This window comes from Mustela nigripes, chromosome 6, assembly GCF_022355385.1.
Source record: "Mustela nigripes isolate SB6536 chromosome 6, MUSNIG.SB6536, whole genome shotgun sequence".
NCBI lineage: Eukaryota > Metazoa > Chordata > Mammalia > Carnivora > Mustelidae > Mustela > Mustela nigripes.
The window spans coordinates 93,329,952-93,355,837 of NC_081562.1; the positions used below are offsets into that span (position 1 = coordinate 93,329,952).

Consider the following 25,886-nt stretch of genomic DNA (forward strand, 5'->3'; position numbering starts at 1 on the left):
ACATAATGTATTATTAACATTAATGTATTATTAACACATAATGTATTATTAGCCCCAGGGGTACAGGTCTGTGAATCGCCAGGTTTATACCCTTTACAGCACTCACCATAATACATACCCTACCCAAGGTCCATAACTCCACCACCCTCTCCCTACCGGCTCCCCCCAGCAACCCTCAGTTTGTTTTGTGAAATTAAGAGTCTCTTAATGCTAAACCCTCTCAGGAGGGTTTGTCTCCCTCCTGATCCCATCTTGTTTCATTTATTCCTTTCCTACCTCCAACCCCCCACGTTGCCTCTCAACTTCCTCATCAGGGAGATCATATGATAATTGTCTTTCTTTGATTGATCTATTTTGCTAAGCATAATACCCTCTAGTTCCATCCATGTTGTTGCAAATGACAAGATTTCATTTCTTTTGATGGCTGCATAGTATTCCATTGTGTATATATACCACATATTCTTTACCCATTCATCTGTTGATGGACATCTAGGTTCTTTCCATAGTTTGGCTATTGTGGACATTGTTCCTATAAACATTTGGGTACACGTGCCCCTCTGGATCACTACCTTTGTATCTTTAGGATAAATACCAAGTAGTGCAATTGCTGGGTTGTAGGGTAGCCAAAGCTTTCCTTTAAATAACAAACCTCTCAAATTTGGAAGCCTGAGCTTAGAGCTCAGGAAGAACAGGGCATTGGGAGAGGACAAGGCAAAGGACTGGTCTGAGGGCCTTGATCCAACTTCTCCCATTACATTTGAAAGCTTTAGGGAATGGGGGTTAGAAGTAATCAAAGGTCAGGAGGGAAATCCTGAACAGGATTCTTGCACATCACTGGGAGTTAGGATACAGAGGGAGTTGAGATCAGTCCCAGAAAAAAAAGATACTTTGTGTGTGTGTGTGTGTGTGTGTGTGTGTGTGTGTGTGCATATTTGGGTCAGAGAGTGGTGAGACTGATTACTGCTTACAAGCATGCAGGGGTCCTTCTGGTGAGAAGACTAGACATCCTTCACCTGGTGAACTTGGTGAGGCTATGTGACTTGCTTTGGTAAATAAAATGTGAGCAGAAATGAAGAGTGTTTCTTCTAGGCAGAAATGCTAAGAAACATAACTGGACATGTTTAAAAAAACCCACAAAACCCCAAACCAACAAATTACCTTTTACTATGGTGGATGCATGTGTTGAGGTGGAGCTCACATTAGCCTGGACTCTTCAGCAGCTATGATAAGTGGAGCAGCCTGTCAATTTATGATGAGCAAGAAGTAAACATTCTTCTAATTCAACTTTTGGCTTATTTGTCACTACAACATACACTGCCTTTTCTGACCAATACACAGTGTGAAAATTTTATTCCCAAGACATAGTCTATACAACACCATTTATCTGTAATTTGCTGAAGAGAGCAGCTGGATTAAATTCCAAAACAAAGGGGGACCATGTGGCCAAAGTTTCTGCAATAATTTAAGGGCCTACTTACTCCCTTTTTATGACCCTATTATTTTCTCCTTGTATTATAGTGATTGGTGATGTATTTAACTTCCTCTACTAGGTTGAAGATTCTTTGAAGATGAGAAGCAGGTCTCCATTTTTGAATGAAACTTATTCCTTCTCCCTCCCCAACAAAAGTTTCACAAGTTATTTTTTTAAAAAGATTTATTAATTTATTAGAGAGAGTGAGAGGGAGAGTGTATATGTGTGTGAGTCGGGGGTGGGACAGAGGGAGATAATTTTCAAGCAGACTCCCCTCTGAATGTGGAGCCCATCATGGGGCTCGACCTCATGACTCATAAGACCTGAGTGAAACCAAGAGTTGGTTGCTCACTTGACTGAGCCACCCAGGCACTCCAAAGTTTCACATAGTTACTAGTGAACCAGTCTACTAGTACAGAAGCATAGAAACAAGAGAAAAATCAATTTCCCAGTAGAACATGTCCAGTTGTTCAGAAAGTAGTGGTGTTTTCAGCATGATATGGTAAGACGTTGGTGACCTTGATACAGCAGACATATGTGTGGCATCTCATGTATAATTCCTTATTGACCCGGCTTCATTCTTTTCCAGTGTCTCCTCTCATTGGAGAGAGGGAGTGGGATGATTGGGGGAGTGAGATCATTGGGGGAGTGGGATGGTTCTGCTTTTGTTTCTTGGCCAAGAATCACTTGATCCTGAAAGTCTGTGAGAAGACATGGTGAGGAGCAGTGCCAACTGCACACACCACAATGGTCAAGAAAGGGAGAGAGAGGAAAGCTCATTCTTTAAAGGTCTTATAAATGAATGATAGAAACTTGTTTAGTCTGAAACCACTGAAAACAGAAGCACAGTAGATATTTTGGATGTTATGATTTCCTAAAATATAAAAAAATTCTTGTTGAATTATAGAAATACCTATCATGTAGAAAAGAGCCTTTCTCTTCAGTGTTCCTGTTGAATGGAAGCTCTGACAACTGTACACTCTTCAGATTAGGGGAAAAATAACCAAAAATTATCATTAGCTAACATTTATTTAATATTTACCATTGGCCAAATAGTGTTCTAAGCCTTTAACACTTATATCTTCAGATCAACCCTAAGAATTAGGTACTATTATGATTCTTAATTCTGAGATAGGGAAAATTCAGCACAGAGAGGTTAAGTAGGTGGCTCAAGGTCACACAGTAAGGTAGTGAATTCAGAATTTAAATCTAGTTTTGCTCAGAAATTTTGCTTTTAATTCCTGTGCTAGACTACTCAGTATGCAGCAGAAATATTTTTGAGTCTTCTTCAGCTTTCAGCTGCCCTGAGAGCTGAAGAAGCTGGGTGCTACCTCCATCCCTAGTGCATGTTAAGGAGTAGGACTCAGGTCTCCTTCCAACTGATTAAACTAGTGGTAGGCTGGTCAGTGGTTTGCACAGCAGAATATTAGATTTTTTTTCCTCTAGAAAATGTAAGCCAAGAAACAGAATATGAAAAGAGTTAGGGTATGTGAAAGGTAAAAAATTACAAATTGACGATTTTTGAGCTGGACCTTTTTGTTTGGCCGAACCAAGAGTGAAAAATCAAAAAAGAAGCATGGGAAAGACAAGGGGAAAAATCACAAAATATTGCCCATGAGAAAAAGTAGCATGTATAACGTTCCACTTAGGTATAATTACACTTGCTTGTGCATAGGTATAAGGAGGGGCTGGTGCATAACAATATGGTCACCTAATGTTAGTGGTGGTCAGTACCGAGTAATGGCATTTCAGGTGATAGGTATTATTCCACATAGATTTATGTGTCTCTTGACTATTTTAAAATGAGCACATATAACTAGGAAAAAAAAAACTATTTTAATTTTAATCATTAGGATTTTATATAAATCTCTGTATTTTTAGCTACAGTTGGAATTTGAAAGGGCCAGCATTGCTGGGTTCACATTTTCACATGGCAACAACGGCTGGTGCTGGGTCCCTACCCCTTAAACATGGTGGATACTCTCTAACTTCCACAGCTGTTGTTCTTTACACTTGACCTTATTTGCTCCTTGATATTCAGTGCCTGTTGCCTGTTGGCATTTGAGGGGCTGTTCTTTAGAGAAAAGTCCCACAGACTTGGGGTTTAGCAGCCATGTTGGGTTATGGACAATCTGCAGAAGCCATGTTAGAGGGAAGTCACGCAAGCTCAGGATCTGGAGCAGGGCCATCTAACAGAACTTTTTGCGATGAAATGTGGCTAGGGCAACCAAGAAACTGAATTTTAAATTTTATTAATTTTAATTAAAATAGCTACATGTGGCTTGTGGCTATTGTATTGGACAGTATAGATTGAGAGAGAGAGAGTGAGAGAGAAGCAGAGATGAGAAAATTTTCTGGAAGTGGAGATATTCTATGAAAGAGTATCTATATAGGATGTATTAATAAGTGGCCCAAAAGTCTTACGTAGCCCACCTTCAGACGTTTTTTTATTTTTAAAGATTTTGTTTATTTATTTGAGAGAGAGAGAGAGAGCAAACAGTAGAGAGAGGGAGAGAGCACAAGTAGGGTGAGGGGTAGGGGAAGTCTCTCTGCTGAGCAGGGATCCCGATGCAGGGTTCGATTCTGGCATTTTGGGATCATGTTCTGAGCCAAAGGCAGACGCTTTACCAACTGAGCCACCCAGGTGCCCCCAGACTCTATATTAAAACAGAAGTGAATGATGAGAAAAGGGATTGGTGCAAGAGAATCTCTTTAGAGAGAGCTGTCCACATTCTCTCCATTTCTCCCCTTTCCCCCACCTGCTTCAAGTCAAGGAAAGGGGGATTCAGGAGGACTGCCCTGAGATGTGACATGTTCTCTGAATTTGTGAGACTCAGAAATAGGTGCTTGGCTCTCTTTGGTAAATGTAAAAGGAGAGATTGGCTGGAGATGCCCCTGACCACAGAGCAAGGATAAAGTACTAAAATGGGAGCAGCACGAGTTTGACAAGAGGGTATCCTTTGGGCTAGAGAGAACTCTATAGAAGGTGGGGTCACTACCTAAGAAGATGAGATACCTTCAATAGGGAGAGTCTTTGTGAGGTCTACTTCCAGAAACTGCTGTTGGAGCAGATGGAGTGGAAGACCCCAAATATGCCTCCTAAAAGAAAGACACAGCAATGTGTGCTGCCCATCAGAACGTACCAGCCTCCAAAGACAGGAATACCCATCATATGGCCTTTTCTCCACCTTTATCTGCCTTGTGTGCCCAGCCTGGTGAGGAGATGGAACAAGAGAGCAAAGGTAGACCTCATCTTCTCTCTCCACAAGAGATTTCCAATAGGAAAAATGGATTGCCTTTTACTTAGGTGGGGAATGCTATAGGAAATGTTTTACTTTTGGAAGGGAGGAATCAGGAGTTCAGTTCGGGAAGGTGGATAACAACTGGCCAGCCTAGTGGAGATGTTGAGGACACAGCTGTATAGCAATTTGGAGTTCAAGAGCGAGAGGCGACAGAAACTTGGGAGTTGTCAGTCTATAGATGGCATTGAGACCATGGAAATGGATGAGCTCACTTAAGGAGTGAGTCCAGATAGAGTAGAGGATGAGGGCTGAGTCCTGGAACATTCCAATGTTTAAATGCATGGAGATGGGTGGATTCAAGTAAAGTGCTTAGAATAGGTTTGGCACATGCTGAGTGCTCAGAAACTGCTATTATCAGTCAAGAATGACTGATTTTCTAATGGAGATGGAGCTCTTGAGCTCTTAACATTGACCCTAGTCATTTGTTATAGCTACAAAGGGGGGCCATTGTTCACCATAGGAAGACCAAGTGGCAAACTCTCTAATTCAGGTTCTTTATACATCCTTGTTCCCAAGGTTCATTACTGAAGGACTTGTCCTGTTCAAATGTTGCATGTGGGGTGAGAGGAGATAAGGATGGCATCCAAGGAGGAGCCCAGCTGGTGACCCAGACGCAGTCTGGGGAAGCAGAGCCAGAGGGCAGCTATCAACCAGGTGTCATGTGGAATCTATATTTTGGCATTGTAGCCAGAGCCGAGCATGGAAACCCTGTGGCCAAAATAAGAAGAGACTGATGGTTAAATTGAATGCCACTTTAGTAATTTATAATTCACGAGGACTTGCTGCATCCTAGTCACAGTGTGCATCTCTTGTCTGGATTTCCACAGGAGCTCCCAACTTGTTTCCCCACCATCACTCTCAATCCCTTCTAGTTCTTGCTCCATAGGATGACTGGAGTGATCTTTAAGGAATATCATTTAGATCATGTTCCTCTCAAGCTTGGAATCCTTCTGGGTCTGGCTACTATCAGAATGAAGTCCAAATTCTAAGGAGTTTGGCCCTGCCTGGTCTGAGGGTCTGAGCCCTCTCTCCCTCTCCAGCTTTGTCTTTGGCACCACGCCCCTCCATCCCCCTTTACCTTATTCACACTGGTGTTTTCTTGGATGGAAATCCTCACATACTCCAACCCCTTCTTGCCTCCAGGACCTCAGGCCTGTTGGTCCCTCTGTGGGTGGTGTTCCTACCCTTTGCCAGGTTACTGCATGTTTCAAATATCAATTAAACATCTCTTCTGCACAGAAGGACTTCCTGACCTTCAGATCAAATTATGTCCTTCTAGTTATTGTTTCTTATCCTTTCTTTGTAACACTTAATAAAATGTATAATTTTATATATATATTTTTTAAGATTTTATTTATTTATTTGTCAGAGAGAGAGAGAGAGAGACAGAGGGCACAAGCACGGGGAGTAGCAGGCAGAGGCAGAGGGAGGAGCAGACTTCTTGCTGAGGAAGGAGCCGACTCCCTGCTGAGGAAGGAGCCAGATGCGGAACTCGATCCCAGCACCCTGGGGTCATGAGCCGAAAGCAGAAACTTAACCAACTGAGCCACTCAGCTGTCCCTATACATTTCTTTGTATGTTAATTTATTTAATGTCTGCTCTCTGGCTAGACTTCTCATCGACAGGGCAGTAGTTCACTACCATATCTCCCAGTTCTTGGCAAGATGTTTGATACACAGAAGTTGCTCAATTACTGTTTATTGAATAAATGAATGCCAAGGGGACTGGAATGTTATCTCTATGGCTTAACAGTATTTCTGCTGAAAATTTACCTGGGAAGACAAATTATACTCTGGAGGTGGTACTAGAATGGAATTGGAGCCTGGGAGGTGGTTGGGTGATTCTGGCTTCTGATGTCTTTGAATCATGAGATCCTGATGAATCCATCTTGACTCTGAGGGAAGTGTCTGTATGGGTCTGGTCCTTTGCTTTCTCTGAGCATCAGGCTCATTCTTCCACTAACATTTTCTTTCACCATCCAACTGATTGTGCTGCAAATAGAATCGTAGGTTTCTGGTATATTTTTGGTATAAATAATTTTTTAAACTTTTAATTTATTTGCTTATTTATTTTTTATTTGAAGTCTTTATCTTAATTCCAGTTAGTTAACATGCAGGGTTACATTATTTTCAGATTTATAATACAGTAATTTTAACAGTTCCCTGCTTCTGAAATTATGACTAGAATTTGGGTGTACTCAAATTTCTCAGCCATTTGTTTCAGAATACTGGTTAAGGTGGGTTACCTTTTCTGACAATTTATTTTAGCTATTGAACTTTTATTTTATTGGTTGATTGATTGCAATTTCATGTTCAGACTTACCTTGAAGTTTGGGGGAATCTCTCGTTGCCACATATGCCAATGGCACAGTAGAAGGCCTTAACATACTTGCCAATTCTGGCTTCCTGATGTAAAATTCAGATTTTTTTTTAAATTTGAATTTGAATTTGAATTTTTTGAATCTATTCTCTTAATAGATCCAATTAAGGCAGAAGGTCTTAACTCATAAAAACAGACCATAACAAACTCAGGAAACAAAAAGCTCAATAGAAACCCAATAATGCTTTCCTCAATGTTTCTACCTTTCTGTTAATCACCTTTTCGGTCATATAAATAGTGCACAGCAAAAGAACTGACTCTAATTAACGCAGAAATTAGATAGTCATTCTGGCATATGTCAAAATATAGAGCTTACAGTGTGTATTTGCTTAAAGTCGTTCTCTTTCAGGAGGTCTTTGGAATACTATTCCATAGACACTATGGAAAAAGTCTGGAAGGATCCAAACAAGAAAATGATCTTTAAAAAAAATCTTTTTTCTTCAAATTTTAATTTAAATTCTAGTTAGTCAATATGCAGTGCAATATTGGTTTCGGGAGTGGAATTCAGGGACTCGTCACTTACCTACAACACCCAGTGCTCATCATAACAAGTGTCCTCTTTAATACCCATCCCCCATCTAGCCCATCGCCCACCCGCTTGCCTCCATCAAACCTCAGTTTGTTCTTTATTTTTAAGAGTCTCTTATGGTTTGTCCCCCCCCCCCACTTTTTTTAAAAAGGAAATATAAAATAAGGAAATCTTAAAACTATTGTTTCCCTAATTTTATTAATGTTTTTGTGGAGGACATGCTCCCCCACTAAGCCTTGCCAGACCAAGTCAGTAATGAACACTACACGGTTAAATCCTGCATCCTGCATTTGTCATGCTGAGTGAATTATGGGATGCAAAGTGACAATTGATGCAACCTTATGAAACATGCCAGAGCAATGTAGCATTTAAGCTAAGATATTTTAACGGCCCAATTTATTCAGACTGCTTGAGGATAAAAAGTGATTTCATAGGATTTGCTACCATTAATCACTGCAACCTTAGTATTTAGTAGATTGTCGGCAGGTGTTTTCAGGATTATACTAATAACAAAGGAAAACAACAGACGTGCTTTTAATAGTCAAATTATAATTAGAGACAATTAATGTAACATTTTAAATTAGAATAAAAGGGCAGGGTTAGCCTATTATAATATATTATAATTAATGTATTAAACGCAGACACAATAATCTTACTTCATTTTGCAGTTAACTCATTCTGCTTACAATAAGTAATTTGGTAACTGATTCAGACTGAACTTGGGGGAAATGAAAGGCATCATGGCTTACCTGCTGGTGTCTAGGAAGAAGAGAGAATAAGCAATATTTTAAGAGACCTCTGCAAAAGGTTCATTTTAAAAAATGCCAACACTCAACTTTATTATTATTCTCCTGGGGCACACACTTTGAAATGATATTTTCACACAAGGTAGAATCTGAAATTTGAATTCTGTCATAGCCACAAAATGCTGAAAGTCCAGGTCTCACAGGGAATAACATTTAAATATTAAATATCTATGTCCGAGGTGGAGATGGCAAGAATAAGAACGATCCCATTTCAAGTGAAATCTCTGTCTTCTTTGTTTTTCAAACTGGGCTAAATTAGCATTTTTGTTCAGTTTGGCCTAAAAAAATACAAAGTAAATATGATAAGAAGCAAGTAGTTTGGAACTATAAGGTTCACATAGTCAAAATTATCCCCTGTTTCACTGAAGGCCTCCCTTTTCATGGAGACTTAGAGTTGTTATTTACAGTCTGTAGGGCCAAAATGACTGGTCCATCAGTCAAACTGTGTGCTTAGCGCAGTGGAAAAAACTGAAGAGATGATTAACTGAATTTTTTGCTTTGTAGCAAATTGTTCTGATGTCAGAGGAGTGGTCTTCTAGTCATTACCTTTTGGCCCCTTCCTTCATTTTTGGGACCTATATGTCCTATCTGTCAGTCACATGTCAGTCACCAGTGGCCTGAGGAAGGCCAGCCTTAGGGGGCTACCCTTTCCTTAAATATTTCAATAAGGATAGCTAGAGTCCCCACATGTGTTAGAGTATTTGAGGAACAGACAACAAATAGCCCCTTTTCTTACTTAAGTTATAAACTTGTGGAGAAAAAATAGAAGTGATTGTATATCATGTGTATATTTGGGTGGTCACAGAAATGGGTCAAAATATGGTTCAGAAGAAGAGAATGCTCTGCAACAGGTCCAGTTTGCTGTAGAACGTGTTCCGTCATGTGACCCAGTAGATCTGATGCTACTTGAAGTGTCTGTGTAGATGTGTATGGAGACTTGGCAGGCCCTGGCAGGTGAATTATACTGCATACCTCCTTTAGAATTTTGGAGCAAAGCGCTGCCATACTTTGTAGATGGTTATTCTTCTTTTGAGAAACAGCTTTTGGCTTACTACTGGACCTTTGTTGAGACTCAACACTTGGCCATGGGCCACCAAGTGAACACGAGCTGCCTGTTATAAACCTGGTGTTGGCTGGCCCACCAAACCATAAAGTTGGCATTTAGAATAGCATATGCAGATCATGACTGCTTAGAAAGTTGAATGAGCAGGTGGCTCAGATATCTATGGACCTTTTCTTTGCTGTCTTGTTTCCTCTTTCCTGAATCATACATACAGCTTTCTGGGGTGTTCCCTATGACTACGGTTGACAGAGGAAGAAAAAAATTCATGCCTCGTTTTTTTGGTCTGCATGATATGCTGGTTCATCCAGAAAGCAGATAGCTCACCACTCTGAAGCAACTCTGAATTATAGTAATGAAGGATATTGTACAGTAGTATTGTTCAGTACTTCAAAGAATACATCTAGTTATTCATTTTTCCTGGAAGAAGAGATGACCCAAGATAGGGGTCTATATTAATTCATAAACTATGGCTAGTGGTTTGACTAGATGGCCAGTGACTGAATATTTGGGTCTGTATGGTATGTGCTGGAAAACTTGCTTGTACAAGCACACCCTGAATGTCCATGCTAATCACTCTCTTGAGAATGTAGACATCCTGTCCTCCCTCTATATCCCCATCAGGCAGAACATGTTGCTTGGGATTCAAGGTTAGGGGCCCTGGAGGTGGCCAACCTAGAGCATCTCTTTTTTTTTTTTTTAATTTTTTATTTTTTATAAACATATATTTTTATCCCCAGGGGTACAGGTCTGTGAATCACCAGGTTTACACACTTCACAGCACTCACCAAATCAAATACCCTCCCCAAAGTCCATAATCCCACCCCCTTCTCCCAAACCCCCTCCCCCCGGCAACCCTCAGTTTGTTTTGTGAGATTAAGAGTCACTTATGGTTTGTCTCCCTCCCAATCCCATCTTGTTTCATTTATTCTTCTACCCACTTAAGCCTCCATGTTGCATCACCACTTCCTCATATCAGGGAGATCATATGATAGTTGTCTTTCTCTGCTTGACTTATTTCGCTAAGCATGATACGCTCTAGTTCCATCCATGTTGTCGCAAATGGCAAGATTTCATTTCTTTTGATGGCTGCATAGTATTCCATTGTGTATATATACCACATCTTCTTGATCCATTCATCTGTTGATGGACATCTAGGTTCTTTCCATAGTTTGGCTATTGTGGACATTGCTGCTATAAACATTCGGGTGCATGTGTCCCTTTGGATCACTACATTTGTATCTTTAGGGTAAATACCCAATAGTGCAATTGCTGGGTCATAGGGCAGTTCTATTTTCAACATTTTGAGGAACCTCCATGCTGTTTTCCAGAGTGGCTGCACCAGCTTGCATTCCCACCAACAGTGTAGGAGGGTTCCCCTTTCTCCGCATCCTCGCCAGCATCTGTCATTTCCTGACTTGTTGATTTTAGCCATTCTGACTGGTGTGAGGTGATATCTCATTGTGGTTTTGATTTGTATTTCCCTGATGCCAAGTGATATGGAGCACTTTTTCATGTGTCTGTTCGCCATCTGGATGTCTTCTTTGCAGAAATGTCTGTTCATGTCTTCTGCCCATTTCTTGATTGGATTATTTGTTCTTTGGGTGTTGAGTTTGCTAAGTTCTTTATAGATTCTGGACACTAGTCCTTTATCTGATATGTCGTTTGCAAATATCTTCTCCCATTCTGTCAGTTGTCTTTTGATTTTGTTAACTGTTTCCTTTGCTGTGCAAAAGCTTTTGATCTTGATGAAATCCCAGTAGTTCATTTTTTCCCTTGCTTCCCTTGCCTTTTGCGTTGTTCCTAGGAAGATGTTGCTGCGGCAGAGGTCGAAAAGGTTGCTGCCCGTGTTCTCCTCAAGGATTTTGATGGATTCCTTTCGTACATTGAGGTCCTTCATCCATTTTGAGTCTATTTTTGTGTGTGGTGTAAGGAAATGGTCCAATTTCATTTTTCTGCATGTGGCTGTCCAATTTTCCCAGCACCATTTATTGAAAAGGCTGTCTTTTTTCCATTGGACATTCTTTCCTGCTTTGTCGAAGATTAGTTGACCATAGAGTTGAGGGTCTATTTCTGGGTAGAGCATCTCTTTTGTAGGAAAGAGAGTCTGGATGGCAAGCCTTGATCTCCTTGGAATGCTAGCTGTGCAAGGAGGGAGAGGCTACAGATAGCTGCTAGGCTAAGTGGTTACACGTAATCTGCTGCACGTAGATCCCAGCAGCAGATGCTTTGTCTACTTGGTTGCTCCTGGACACCCTGTATATAATTTCCCCCAGGAAACCTATGTCTCCATTATGGTCTCTGGGTTATTTTTTTTCGACCTCATTCAACCATCACCCACACTTGGTTTAGTGTCGGCTGGGGGCCCAGCTACACATGGTCTACCCAAGGAGAAGCACAGCTGGAAAACTGGTGACAAGAAGGTGTAGGGATAGATTTTTCTGAAGGGATATAGCGCATGAAGATGTTTGTCTCATGTGACTATTTATCAAAAAGCAATCCTAGTAGAGGAGGATCTTAATCATTAGATGAACAAGATGCCCTACTCTGTGGATGTCATTCAGGGTCTTTCCCCAGTCATCCCCTCCTTGCCCAGTGGGCTTGTGACAAAAGGGCCATAGTGTCAGGGATGGAGGTTATAGATGGACTCATCAACATGGTTTTCTACTTACGAAGACTGATTTGCCGGCCTGCCAACAACAGAGGCCAACCTCGAACCCCTGATATGGCTTCATTCCCCAAAGGACGAGACAGCCACCTGGTGGCAAGTTGATTGCATTGGACCACATCCATCTTGGAAGAAGGAGGGCTTCGTTCTCACTGGAAGAGACACCCTAGCTATGGATTTGTTTTCCTTGCCCTCAGCGCTTTTGCCAAAACCACCATCTGTGGACTTACATAATGTGATTTGCAGCAAGGTATCCGCACAGCATTGCTCCTGACCAAGGAACTCATGTAACAGCTGCTGAAGTGTAGCAATGGACTCGTGCTGATGGAATTCATTGATCTTACCATGTTCCCCATCACCCTGAAATCTCTGGCTTGACAGAATGTTGGAAAAACCTTTCGAAGATTTAGTGTTCATGGCATCTGGATAGCAACACCTTGTAGAGTTATGGTAAAGCCTTCCAGGATGTGGTATATGCTCTAAGTTGATGACTAATGTATGGTGCTATCTCTTGTATCACGAGGATCCATAGATCCAGGAAAACTGTGTGAAAACGGGAGTGATTCTTTTTACCATAGCCCATAGTGAGCCACTGTTTATTGAAGTTCGGCATGGGGTATGTGTCGATCTCAGAGTTCAGGTGCATTTTTACTAATTTACTGGTTCATCTTGTTCCCTCAGAGCAGTAGTCAAGCTCACAGCAACTCTGCTCCTGCTGGATCAGCCCCTTCAGCTTCTCCATGTCCTAGGCCAGATGGGTGCACAGCTCCGTGGTGAAGAGTGCCAACTCCTTCTGCAGGTCATCTGTGTCATCGAGGTTGGAGGTGGTAAGAGAGAGATGAAGGCCTCATTTTGCCATTGTGGGTTCAGTTTTTTCCTTGCTTTCCCCCTTTCACGTCCAGTTTTTCTTCCCAACTGCTGGTCCTTGAGGCTCTACAGAGACTTCCAGCCCACAGCCGACATGGAGGCAATAGTCTTCCATAGGATGCCTCAACAACTCCCACAACTGTCCGAGGTGTAAGCCTTATAGTCAATCCCATATAGTGGTTCTGTTTGTCTGGCAAAGCCTAAGTGACAGCATCCCCTGGACATCTCTGAGCATTCCCAGGGGAACACATCCTTTTAGTTGTTTATTGGTCTAATTTCCTGCTTCTGAGGATTTTCAGATTCACATCCTCTTGACTCCCCTATCTATTCCCTTGTCTATGCCCTGAGTCAACCAAAATATATATCACCATGCCTTCTCCTCATTTACCTCAGATACCACTCATGGAAGTAGGAAACTTCATAAAGATTTTATGGTAAAAAATTGGAGCTGGGAGTTGCCCTGAAGCAGATCACTCAAAATAAAATATTAGTTTCCCCTGTTTTGAAAAGTTCGCCTCCCTGGCCTTCTGCCAACTGACATTTTTTTCTTTCTTCTTTCACTTCTGTCTTCCTAATCTGCCATCCCCTCCTCGCTCCTGGCAACACAAAGCTCCTTCCATACAAAAATGTGGAACTATTCAGCTCTCTCATTGTCATGTCCTTGATCACGCTATTGTGTGAGTTGCCTTTCATAACCAAAGAGACAATCAGAGAAAAGCCATTTTTCTCCCTGAGAGGAAGTTTGCTGCCAGTGAAAAAATAGGGCCCCCTGTCCCCCCTCCCCCATATCTTGAACTATCTGACATTAGATCTCACTGGAGAGGGACACCATATTCTCTGTCATCCTGTCTTGGATTTATTCTAAATCAATTTTATGAAACCAAAATCTTAAAAGAAAGATAGGCAAATGATTGTATTAGGTGATGTAGGTCCTGCTAAGAAACAGCTTTGAGAGAGCTTTGAATTACAGGCAGTTTTGAACAGCTGTGGGTTGCAACATTTTCCCTGCTGAGTTGTTCAGGGTGCCATTGTGTATAAATTTCAAGCTATACTCTTAGGATCTTTCATTTAGGAAGTTGATATTTCACTTCTTTAAGAGTAAACAGAAAATCTCAGGCTGCGTCTTATGTGAAATTGTCAGCAAATTGTAGTATTGTCATTCTCCCCTTTGGAAACATATATGTTTGTCAATTAAGAAAAAATTTTAAGGAAGCAAGAGAATAGTAGCAAGGTTGGAATTTAAGTTTGAGAAAGGGGAGAAAACATAGGAGGGAGTTGAGGAAGGCAGAGAGTTATTTTTTAATTTATCAAGAGATGATAATAAGAAATCTATTTTAGCAAAAGAATGACTTGTTTTAGCTATGCTGAGTTTATCATTATATCAAGAATCTTTATATGGGGGGCGCCTGGGTGGCTCAGTGGGTTAAGCCGCTGCCTTCGGCTCAGGTCATGATCTCAGGGTCCTGGGATCGAGTCCCGCATCGGGCTCCCTGCTGAGCAGAGAGCCCGCTTCCCTCTCTCTCTCTCTCTGCCTGCCTCTCCATCTACTTGTGATTTCTCTCTGTCAAATAAATAAATAAAATATTTAAAAAAAAAAAAGAATCTTTATATGGTCCATAGATTTCCTGGGTATTTGAAAAAAGACTCTCCAGATTGAAAGACTGATAATATTTTATTGCCTCTTTGCTATTTTTGTGTTATTGGTCTAGAGCCTCATAATAATTTTTAATTTAACAAACTTAAAAGAGAAGTGAAAGAAAACTGACTTTGAAAATATTTATTTATTTATTTTAGAGAGAGAAAGTGAGAGCAAGAGCTATGAGTGGGAGGGGCAGAGGGAGAGAGAGAGAGAGAGAGAGAGAGAATCTCAAGCGGACCTCTGCTGAGCCGGGAGCCTGGCACAGGGCTTGATCTGACAACCCTGAGATCATGACCTGAACCAAAATCAAGAATCAGATGTTTAATAAACTGGGCCATCCAGGCACCCCGAAATTGACTTCTTTTTGATTGGATGTATCTAATCATAATTTTTACACTGTCAATGTGTGGATGTCCTGTCTACATCTTTCTTCTGTTACATGGAAAAGTACGAAGAAGAGTTTAAGGGAGAGAAATCTGTGGACAACACCTTTCACAGTTGCCATGCAGGGGGACAGATGGGAGAAGCAGAGCTTGAAGGTTCAGTACCCACAACACTTTGGACATCCAGTGGACTTGATGTCTCCCATTGATAAGTCAGGAGTCCCAGAATTCAACTGCTACCAGATTCTAACTTAGGAATTTGCTCATTAGAAGTTACCCTACAGCAGTGGTTTCTTAATCTTTTTTGGTTTCTGGGGGTTTTTGAGATTCTAATGAGGTTATAGACCCTTTCAAAAGATGTATGCACATAAGTATATATGCAGAAAATTACAAACAATATCAGAAGATTTGTAGGCCTTATGAACAGTTAAAAATCCTATTCTAAATCATTATCTTTCAGAGAATTTCAAGGGTCTTTCTATTTTTGGACACAGAGGTATCTTTTCAGGTTTGGTTCCGAATATCATTCAGTTTTCCTGGGACTCAGGTAAAGAAAATATAGATTCATACACATCACAGTTGTTTAACACAGGCTGAATCGGTTCTAAAAGGAGGGAAGCCAAAGAGAAGCCACATCTGTCTCTTACTACTGGATCCCAGGCGCATAATGGGCACTCAGTAAGTAACAGTTGAAAACTTTTGCTTTAGACTCTGATGCTGTAGTAAAGTGAGGTAAGAGATCAAAGTGGGCAACGGTGTGCTTTTGGGGCTCCAGTGATGGCTAGGATATGTAACTGTGTCTCTAGTTTCTCAAAGACACTGGACTATCCAAAAAACACGGGACTCTTTGCCTTCCTCTAGTCTTGTTGGTCATGGGACAAAACCTGGGATTGCATGGAAATTTGAGCTGTGGGTAAGGCTACTGGAGGACCAAAAAGACTGAAGGAGAGGTAGATACAGTGATGGTCCAAGTGTTGAGGAAAAAGGGCTAGTCCTTGGACAAGGGAAGCTTGGATGCTTCCTGATGGAGCAAAGTATCCCCAAAGTGGATCTCATCCAGGTGGAGCCATATGTGTCTCTAGGACTAAACTGGAAGAAAGGGATTATCTAGTTTTTAACCCTTTATGCTATTTCATTAAAATAGGACCAGGTTAATGCTGGGGTTTCTGAGGGAGCCATTAATTTACAACCCATTTTCAGTGTTAAACTCTGAACCGAGAAATATATACAGGAGTCAGAAATTAACAAACAACTTAAAAATTAAATGAACAAACAACTTAAGCCTTAAAACTCATTTAGTGAAGACGGCTTAAACCATACACCAAAACGGACTACTAAAAACTTGTCCCCCTTCCCCTCCCCACAACCCCACTCCTTCAACTCTAGGATGTGGGACCCACTTGGGGAGCATCTGAGCATCAGAACAGACAATCTGGCATAGAATCCTAGCTTTGCCACTTACTAGCTTATTTGCTATGTGATCCTGGGCAAGTTATCTATATATAAAATGGGGATAACTGCATCTAACTCACCCAGTTATCACAAGATCAAAATGCTTAGGACAGAGCCTGGCACAAAATAAGCTGTGATTATGATGATAACGGTTATGATTGGATGGACAAAGCAGTGAAATGGACACATTAACCCTGCCTAATGGGGTAATTTGAGCCAGGGCATATTAGACTCTGGCTGCATATCATTGGTTAGATTACTCTTCAGTGGAGGGGTCTGTGGGCATGGGAAATTCCGACTCTTTGTGCAGAGACAGTTTACTCAGTGGTGAGCAGCGGCAGGACACTTTCTCTAGGCCACTTGTCCACTGACACAGGGGGCTACAAACATTGAAATCCGATAGAAGTGATTTGACAGCTTGTAGAATCCCTTGGTATAGGAAGATGGTTCACACGAGGGGCTGTGTCTGGACAGAGGACAGGTGGGAGCACGAGTAGCACTGCGGAGACGGGCACGAGCAGGGGAGGGTGCCTGCTGGTAGTACAGAGGTAATGGAAGTTTCTGTAGAAAACCAGTAAGTCAGGCAGAGCGATCTGGACCTGAGTGACAGGAATGTAGACCCTTGGTACTCGCACATGTGTGCCTCAGAATCTTTGCACATCCCCCAATTTACAAGGGCCATGATAGCATATGATCCTTCCCCTAAAGATCTCTAGTCCATGTCCTAAAATCATCTTCTTGGATCTCTCCTGTGCCATTCCTGACTCTAAGGATTAACTGTCTTTTGGAAAAGAATTCCATTTTTAAAGAACACTGTTTTTCAGATATGAACAAATGGCATTGAGAGTGGATCCTGGGATGTCGGCTGGGTTCCTTCACCAGGGAAATAATTCAGTCCTGACAGTAGCCTTAGAGTATGTACTATTCAGAAATGAGTCTGGGCAATATTACAAACCACTGCAGGTCATGGGCCTTTGGGGACACTTAAGAATAGTTCAAATTGAGAACACTAAACTAGCTTTTTTTTTTTTTTTTTTTTTTTTTTGAGCTCATTCAGAGCTGTGAACCCCAGCCCGGGGTTGTGGGGGGGGGGTGTCTACAGGTCAAACATGACATTCTCAACCCACGCTCTATGTAGCTTCCCTCCAAACCTGGTGCCCTTCCTGTGACTTTTACCTTGGATGCCTGAACTAAAACCAGAACTGCCATCCTGTACTTCTCCTTTCCAGGTTGTCTTTGTGAACTCTTCGTCATCCTCCACTGTTGCCTGGTGCTTCTGCTTTCTTTTAAAGCAAAACCTCTCTGAAGAGCTGTGTCTTCCCCACCTCTATGTTCTCTCCTCCTGTTCTCTCTTGAGCAGACTCCAGTCAGGCTGTCGTACCCATCCCCCTGGTGGAGGTCACCAAATCTTGCCCCTTTCAGCACTGACACACCTCACACCCCCTCCTTCTGAGAAGCTTTCTTGCTTGGGCTCCTCAACACGTCATTCTTCTAGTTCTCTCCTCCCTTCTTAGGCTCCTTTTCTCACTCTTCTGCTCTCCTTCTTGAATCTCAAAAGTTTGGATGATGCCGGCCTCTGCTCTTGGTCCTCTTCCGTCTACCTTTTGCTCTCATTATGACTGATGATCAATCCAGTTATAATGTTTAAAATACCATCTATGTCCTAAATATATATATGCAAATATATATATTTTATACATATTTATAAATATATAAATATATTATATATATAAAATATATAAAATACCATCTACATCCTGATGACTCTAAAATTTTTCTCTCTCATTCTGGTCTCTTCTCTACATTTCAGATTTGTTTTTCCAGCTGCCCACTTCACCATTTTACTTGGATATGGAGTTGTCATCTTAAACTTAAGATGGCCAAAGAAAAATTCAGTTTGTCTCCAGACATGCTCCTTGTCCAGTGTTTTCTGTCTCAGTAAATGACACCACCAATTCCTGCTCAGGAAAAGTATTTGGCATTTGTCATTGTGTTCCTTCATACCCTCACATCCCATTCATCAGCAGATCCTGTTTGTGCTGCATTTAAAATACACCCTGGAGGCTCCTGGGTGGTTCAGTTGGTTAAGCGTCTGCCTTTGGCTCAGGTCATGATGTCGGGATCCTGAGAGCCCCGTGTGGGACTCTCTGCTCAACGGGGAGTCGGCTTCTCCCTCTCTCTCTGCTCCTCCATCTTGCTCATGCTCTCTCTCTCTCTCTAACATAAAAAAAATACATTGTGAATGTGAGCACCTCTCACATTCATGTCTTCTGCTTCATCCTGGTCCAAGCCAACATCACCTCCCTCCTAGACCATTTCTGGTATAGCCTGTAACTGACCTCCACTTTTCTTCCTATGGCTTATTCTACACATTGTAGCCAAGTTGAGCCCTTAAAATCATAACTATGATCTTGTCATTCCCACATTTTGCTTATTGTCTACCTCTTGCACTAAATATATCCCAGCAACTAGAATGGCACCCAGCACATAGTAGGGTTTTAATTAATATTTGTCAAGTATAAGAAGGAAGAGCAAAGTCAGGCAGTTGTCTTTATGTTCAGAGCCTCAAATACCCTGTAATGGGATTCTCTCCAATAAAAAAGGAGATTATTTTCTTTCTCAGTTGCATGAGGAGGGAGGTGCCCCACCTGTCCTGCCTGCCAAAGAGAATTCTGCATTTGTCTGCTTTGTTTCTTCTCTTTTTAGGAAGAAGAATCCTTGTCCCCAAGAGAAGGAAGGAGATTTAGGCAGTAAGGGAAAGAGGGAGCTGGAGGTGGAAGATAGGAGAAAAAGTGCAGGATGGGTGTGTTAGGAGAGAGCATGGAGAGAAGGACACTCAAGAAAACACACAATTGGGAATTTGCATTTCAGATGATTTCTTTGAACAGATCTCCCCAAAGCGAAATTCCCATGTCAATGAGCCCCTGTCCCAGAAGCATAAGACGGTGCCCATGCGTTGTTGGTATCGTTGACATGTTACAGTTGAAGAAACAATATTTTGGAGAAGGTAAGTTGTCACACAATTGGCAAATACTTTTTCTTCCAACTCTAAAGGAGGTGTTTTCTCTCACACGGTGCCAGGACTCAGTGTTCAGAACAATTGAAAATGTGACAAGATCAGCCAGAGCTAGGTGTCCTAGGGATAGAGCTGGGGACTAGGAGAGTGGGCTGGATTCAGGCCTCAGGGACACGAGGAGGGCTGCAAATATCCTTCCCTCGGCTTGGGAACATCCAGACGCTTTTCTGACTGCATTTCCCCAGGCTGTTTTCAGCTGACTTTCACGCTCTCAAATTTAACCTTGTCAGGCTTGATGATCAACAAGGTTGCAATGAGTATTCATAGAAATTGGTACAGAAGTTAATGTCCAGATCTGCATGAGATGCAGGCAGAAATGAAGACAGTGACACTTACCAACCTTGACAGAAGGGACAAAAGCCTAAACTCTACAAGGAAGTGTTGCAGTCCTTACCAGCGTGCTGCTGCTTATTTGTGGACCACACATGCACTTGAAAAACCACAGGATCTCAGCACTGTGGAAATGACAATGACAACTTAAGGAGAGCAGTTGTTACTGTGGGAAGATGCTTAGAAACATGTCCTGCTCCAGCATCCTTAGGAAACCCCCCTGTCCTTGGTTTTAGGTCTTTTCTTCTTCTTAGATATTTTCTTTCTTCTCTTAGGTATTAGCTATTTTCTGTGTAAGTTTACAAGATGTATCTCAAATTCTTCCTGGATGTTTAAGGCCGATTGTTCATAAGTGGACGAATGAAAAGAGGTGAAGGAAGGCAAATTTTACAAGTACTTTTTTCTTTTTCTGTACTTTCTGAAAAATAATAATATGGGCCACACTCATAGAACCTAGAAGATGATTTCTATTTAAGGAACAGGGGAGAATAGATTTAAAAAAAAAAGTCCTTAATGAATATTCAGTATTTCCTCACTAGAAAGTTTCCAGTTCTCTGGTATTAGTTGGTTTGGAGGCTTGGTTTTGTAGGTCATACATGGAGTTTTGGGTTTCACTGCTATGGGCCTGTGTGTTGCCTGGATCCGATCCAGGACCACAAAAGTCCTTTTTAGGGCTTCCCCAGGTCCATCTGTAATCAGAATTGGGCTTCCACAAGAAAGACAGCTTCTTGTGCTTTTATCTTATCTTTTGCCTGGAAATGGTTAGAAGACTATTTCCAAAATTATAGGAAATACATCGGAAAAGAGATAAGTATGGGAAAAACACTCTTCTCTTAGATTGTTAGTATGGCCAATAAGAATACCTATTATTCTCTATAAAAGACCCGGGGCTTTGACCTTCAGGTGTGAAAACAATAGCCCAGTCTAGTTGAAATTTAATGGGAAAAATGCAGAGCAAGTATCAGGTAGGAAATGCATTTGGCCATGAGCAATTGAAAGATCTGACCAGAGCACCTTTGCCAAATAGGTTTTATTATATTATATTATATTATATTTATTTTATTTTATTTATTTTTCTTGTAATAAGAAGCCTACAGGTGGGCAGTCCCTGGCTGAGAAGCATCCCACACTGTATCAGAGTCCCAGCTCCTTTTATACTTCCATTTGGCCAGCCTTAGCCTGGGAATTTTTCTTCAGGCTCAGTGCCTAATGACTGTGAGCTGACTTTTCCATCTCTGGCTGCATACACATTGCATACTGGAAGAAGGAGGGCCCAACCTGTTTGGCTCTGAGTCTATCTTTTTGTTTGGAAAGGGATGTTCTCTTCAAAGCATTCTACATAAATTCACCAGAACTAAATCTCAGGGCCACCTTGGCTATAGCGGGGCCTTGGAAGGAGAATATTTTCAGCTAGGCCCTCTTTCATACTGAACAAACTAGGGTTATGTTAGAAAGAAAAAAAAAAAAAAACAAGGGGATGGATGTTTGGTGAAAAAAAAAATATATAGTGTTGTTGTTTTGTTCTGTTTTTTGGTCGGAGAGGTTGGGAGTTCGAGTATGAGTAAATGGTATAATGATTGAAAATCACTTAAGCCAGATACTCAGTGGGGATAAGCTGCGGAGGAGGGAAGTAGGACATTATACGTGGGTGTTCTAATGAATGGGGAACTAATTGGGTCAGCCTGAGCAGGGGAACTTGCCCTGAAGAGCGCGTATAGCCAGTGGCTGGAATGGTGGTGGAAGGTTATAGAAGCAAGGAGGGTCCCCAGCAGGAAATGGCCAGGGAAGATCAGGGCAGAGAGATGATGCGAGAGTTTATGGGAACACATTTTTAAGGCCAAGTCAAAAAGTCAACGTGGCTCTGGAGGCCACAATCTATCTTCCCAAGAGAGAGTATCTTGCCTGTCTTAAAGTGGCCACCAATATAACTCAGATTATCTCAGGAACCTGGTCTGTTTCTCAGCTGGTTGCCATTTTTTCTTTTTGGTGGTCACGTAGATTATTGCAGGAGCAATACGGCCATGGTGCTGGATTTTGAGCAAGATGACCACAATCATACAATCCCCATCTCCTAGGAAGATTGTGCTACATCTGCTTTGCTTGCAAAATTTGCATCTTGCTGGGGTGTGTGTGTGTGTGTGTGTTTGTCCAACTTCTAATCACTTTCACTTCTTCCCGCATCTCCTGCGAAGAACACTAGGTCTTTGCAGTATTGCTGGCTAGTCACCAGGTGGTATACCTGTGGCCACCGAATGGCGAGGCTGCCTGGGGTCTTGGGCTGTGACTCCATTCTCCTTAGGCCCCTCTTCAGGCCATTGGAGTTACAATGAATTACCCTAGAGTCCATTGCCATAGGAGTAGCTCACCCTGGAGTGGGAGCTGAGGCCACAGGGATCCAGTCCACCGATAGGCTGACTGGGGTCTGTCCTACAGCAATGTATGGGAGCATCGGGCACTGTTCAAAGATGACCAGCAGCTCTGACTTCAAAGGCGAAGCCAGGAAGGAGAACTGAGGCACAGAGTCAGAGTTGAGGAGGAGAGTCCTGTTGTACCATATGCTAATCCTTAGGAATAAGTAGAGAAGAAGATCCAGTTTGTAGATGCCAAAGTCTAGGAAGGCCAGAGCCATGGGAGGCTGAAGAAAGGGATGTGTGCCAAGTCCCATAGTCCTGGGACAGAGTCAGGTGGCAGAGATATCAGTTTAGATGGTGGTGGTAGTAGGTGGTGGGTTAGGAGGGAAAGTGTTGAAATGCAAAGAGCTGGTTTTCCTAATATAGAGGCTTGTCTGTCTTACAATGTTGGTCTAATCCTGGCCACAGGGTTAAGTGCGGTGCCTGCCCATGGTCACAGGCACATGATCAGAGGGGCTGTGCCCTTGGAATCTCTAAGGGAATTGTTGGAAGTTCTGTCATTAGAAAGTACTTTCTAATCTATTCAGTGTAGGGAGTTGTCCAATTTCTATAAGCGTCCCCTTCTCCGTTGTTTAAAATGGAGACATTTCCGACTTTGTGGCTCCTAGAATAGATGTTATGAGTCTAAATGAGATTATGTAGTTCTTGGAATTCCACTGAGGAAATTGCTATGTAAATTCAATGTATTGTTATTCATGACGTGTGTGGTTGAGCTGAAAACTCTAGCTACTACCCAACCATGCAAACCTTACAATTAGGCTTCCTATACCTTGCACGGTAATTCTCGTTCTTATAGTAGAAACCACAAACCAATTTTGCCTTACAGAAATGTGCTTTCATCCACAATTTCTAATACACATTTTAAAGACTGGCTGAGTTTTACTGTGAAGGTACATCTGAAAAAATTGATACCATCAAGGAAATGACTGTCAGACGTACAGGGCCATGCATGTTTTATATGCTTACCAGGAGTTGATTATGAAGATCATCAATCCAAACCATCTAACGATTTTCAGTTTCACATTACTAGTTCAATTAAGAAATAATTTCCAATAATACGATTGCAAATTATTACATTCCTGAACTTACATACATCCATGTTGTGGGCGTTATCTGATTTTTTTGGAGTAGTCTTTAATTCTTTAACAGTGGCAATGTTTTCTTTGGAAATGCATTCTGGGTAATTTATGTTGTTTTGACAGTTGTTTCTTTGATATAATTTGCAATTCTGCACCCAGGGTTGTAATATACTTCAGTTTAGATAAATGGCATGGAAATACAGAGGTTATCTATGTAAAATGATTCATATTTCAAAATATGGACTTCTGTAAGTTGAAAAAAAGTGTTGCTATTAATCAAACTTTTTATGTTACTTTTTTCCTTGACTGAGATTTGTTGCATTTACTATTGTAACATATTTCCAAAACACATTAGTTAAATGGAGCTGAAAATCATGCATGCATATTTTATGGAAAAAATGTGCAGATATATTTTCAATTTTAAGCTATAAACTATGGCTTTTCTTGGATGATTAAAATATTCTGGCCCATTTAAAATGAGCTACATAATAAAAGGGATGTGCAATAATAACTTCACAATGCTTAATAATACAAAGTACCTTATCTGAGAAATGCCTTTTAAAGGTTTTATGCATAATTCAAGCACTTCTGCTCTGTATAGAAAATAAGTGAGTGATATGCAAGCAAATTCAGAAATTGAAAAATATTTAAAAAATAATTAAAAAGCCAGACTTGGAGATTTCTGCCCTGGTTTGCTCAAATTAAGAACCATCTTTAAAGGCTTTATGCTGTTGGTGGCTAGGGGACGTAGGGCAGAATGACACAATAGAAAACATTAGGTGCAAACTTTCTCTAATGTAGGTTTTATGGCCTAAAAAAAAAGAATTACAAAGGGTTATTGAAGTTTGTTAAATATGCTTCTTATTGTCAATTCATGTCACTGAAGAGAGTTTGCCCTTGCTTACACAGGAGAGGAGCTTTTAGATCTTCAACCAGACACCTGCCAGAAGTACCTTTAACATGCAAACTAGCCAAGGGAGTTTGCCTGCTTCTAGTCACCATCAAAGCAGAGAACCTGAAGAAAGATTACGCACATCCTCCTGGCACTGCCCCTGAGCTATCCCTAATGAAGAGGCAGGAAAACCAGGTTAGAGAATTGTACTGTGTTTACTAATGAAGGTTGGGCTATTGTTCATTTACAATCACCCAAAAGATTAAAATAATTTTGAAAGAAGCTTATGGTAAGAAAAGAGGTGTGGAAAAACAGCTCCAGGAGGAACAGATTAATTACTAATCCACAGTGGAAACCACGATCCCTAGATATATATATTTTTAAACCTGATGACATGGTAAAATAATAATAGAGTTTAAAAAAATGACGTATTAACCAATGACTAGCTGGTCAAATGTAATAACATTCTGGAAGATCCTAATTGCTTCAATATGAAAACTTAGTGTGCTGTCTGTAGGTTTTATCTGTCGAACATGGAATTCTGTTTGGGTGAATTTTTATTTGTGTTTGGTGAAGGTCTTGATTATCTTGTCTAGTTCATTTGAGTTGGACAACCTTAAGATCTTTGTTTCGACTCAGTCTCTCATGAACAAATTTCTGAAAGGACACAATTTATAAATTCGTTGCTTCTCAGAGGTTGTTTTCTTAATAATGTAATAAAAAAAGGCATAAATAAAGCCTGGACCTGCTGAACATGGTCTAGATGCAAAGTCATCTGAGGGCAGGTTTTTTTTTGTATGTGTGAATTATTTCCTTAGAGACTTCTAGAATTTGGGCAGAACTTTGTAAACAGTGTCCTGAAGTCTTGTTTATAAGAAATGTCGGTTGCTCTGAGGTCTATGGCCTCATTCCACCCCTGATCTAAAATCTTTAATGGCACCCATGTCTTAATGGATCAAGCTTGAGTGTCCTGGTGATGGGGAGAAGAGATACAGACAAAAGTATAGAGAAAGGATGTATTGATTTACATCTCTTTTCCTTCATGTTTTCTGGATATGGCCTCCTCCTTGGTCTTGACATCTTTGTTTCAAGGGGTCTACAATCATCACTTCTTTGGAGCTGATTATGACATGCTCTATAGCTCTCAACACAAAACTGAGTAAAGAGTGGCACTCAATAAACATTTGTTGATTGCTTTAACCTTAGAGAAAATGACATTGACTCTTTTTAATATAACCTACATGGACAAAGGACTTTTGTTATATTGGAGTAATAGTTACAAAATATCTAATATGGCTTTAAGAGTCACCATTTATTAAACTTAAATTTAAAGAGTAAACATTATTTTAGCATAAGTTGTCTTTGGCCAATCATTACATAAATTAAAATGGAAGCATTTTAGCTGGAGATTATTTTATTCCTTTTACCCTTTAAGGACTCACTTTTGAAAAGACAAGATTTACTAGACTCCTTAGCCAAGTTTAAATCAATTACTCTGAAAAAAACTCCCTTGTTTAATATTGCCTTTTTGTCATGTGTTAT

General features: G+C 41.0%; 1 long non-coding RNA gene across 2 annotated transcripts in view; it reads left to right on the forward strand.

The window, feature by feature from the left end:
* The window catches only part of LOC132020791 (uncharacterized), a 36,226-nt gene that overhangs the window by 5,527 nt on the left and 4,813 nt on the right, over positions 1 to 25,886 (forward strand). For both annotated transcript variants that reach the window (XR_009405086.1, XR_009405087.1), the window contains exons 3-4: positions 12,897 to 13,042; positions 24,362 to 24,539. This is a non-coding gene — a long non-coding RNA (uncharacterized LOC132020791). The remainder of the gene's footprint in view (positions 1 to 12,896; positions 13,043 to 24,361; positions 24,540 to 25,886) is intronic.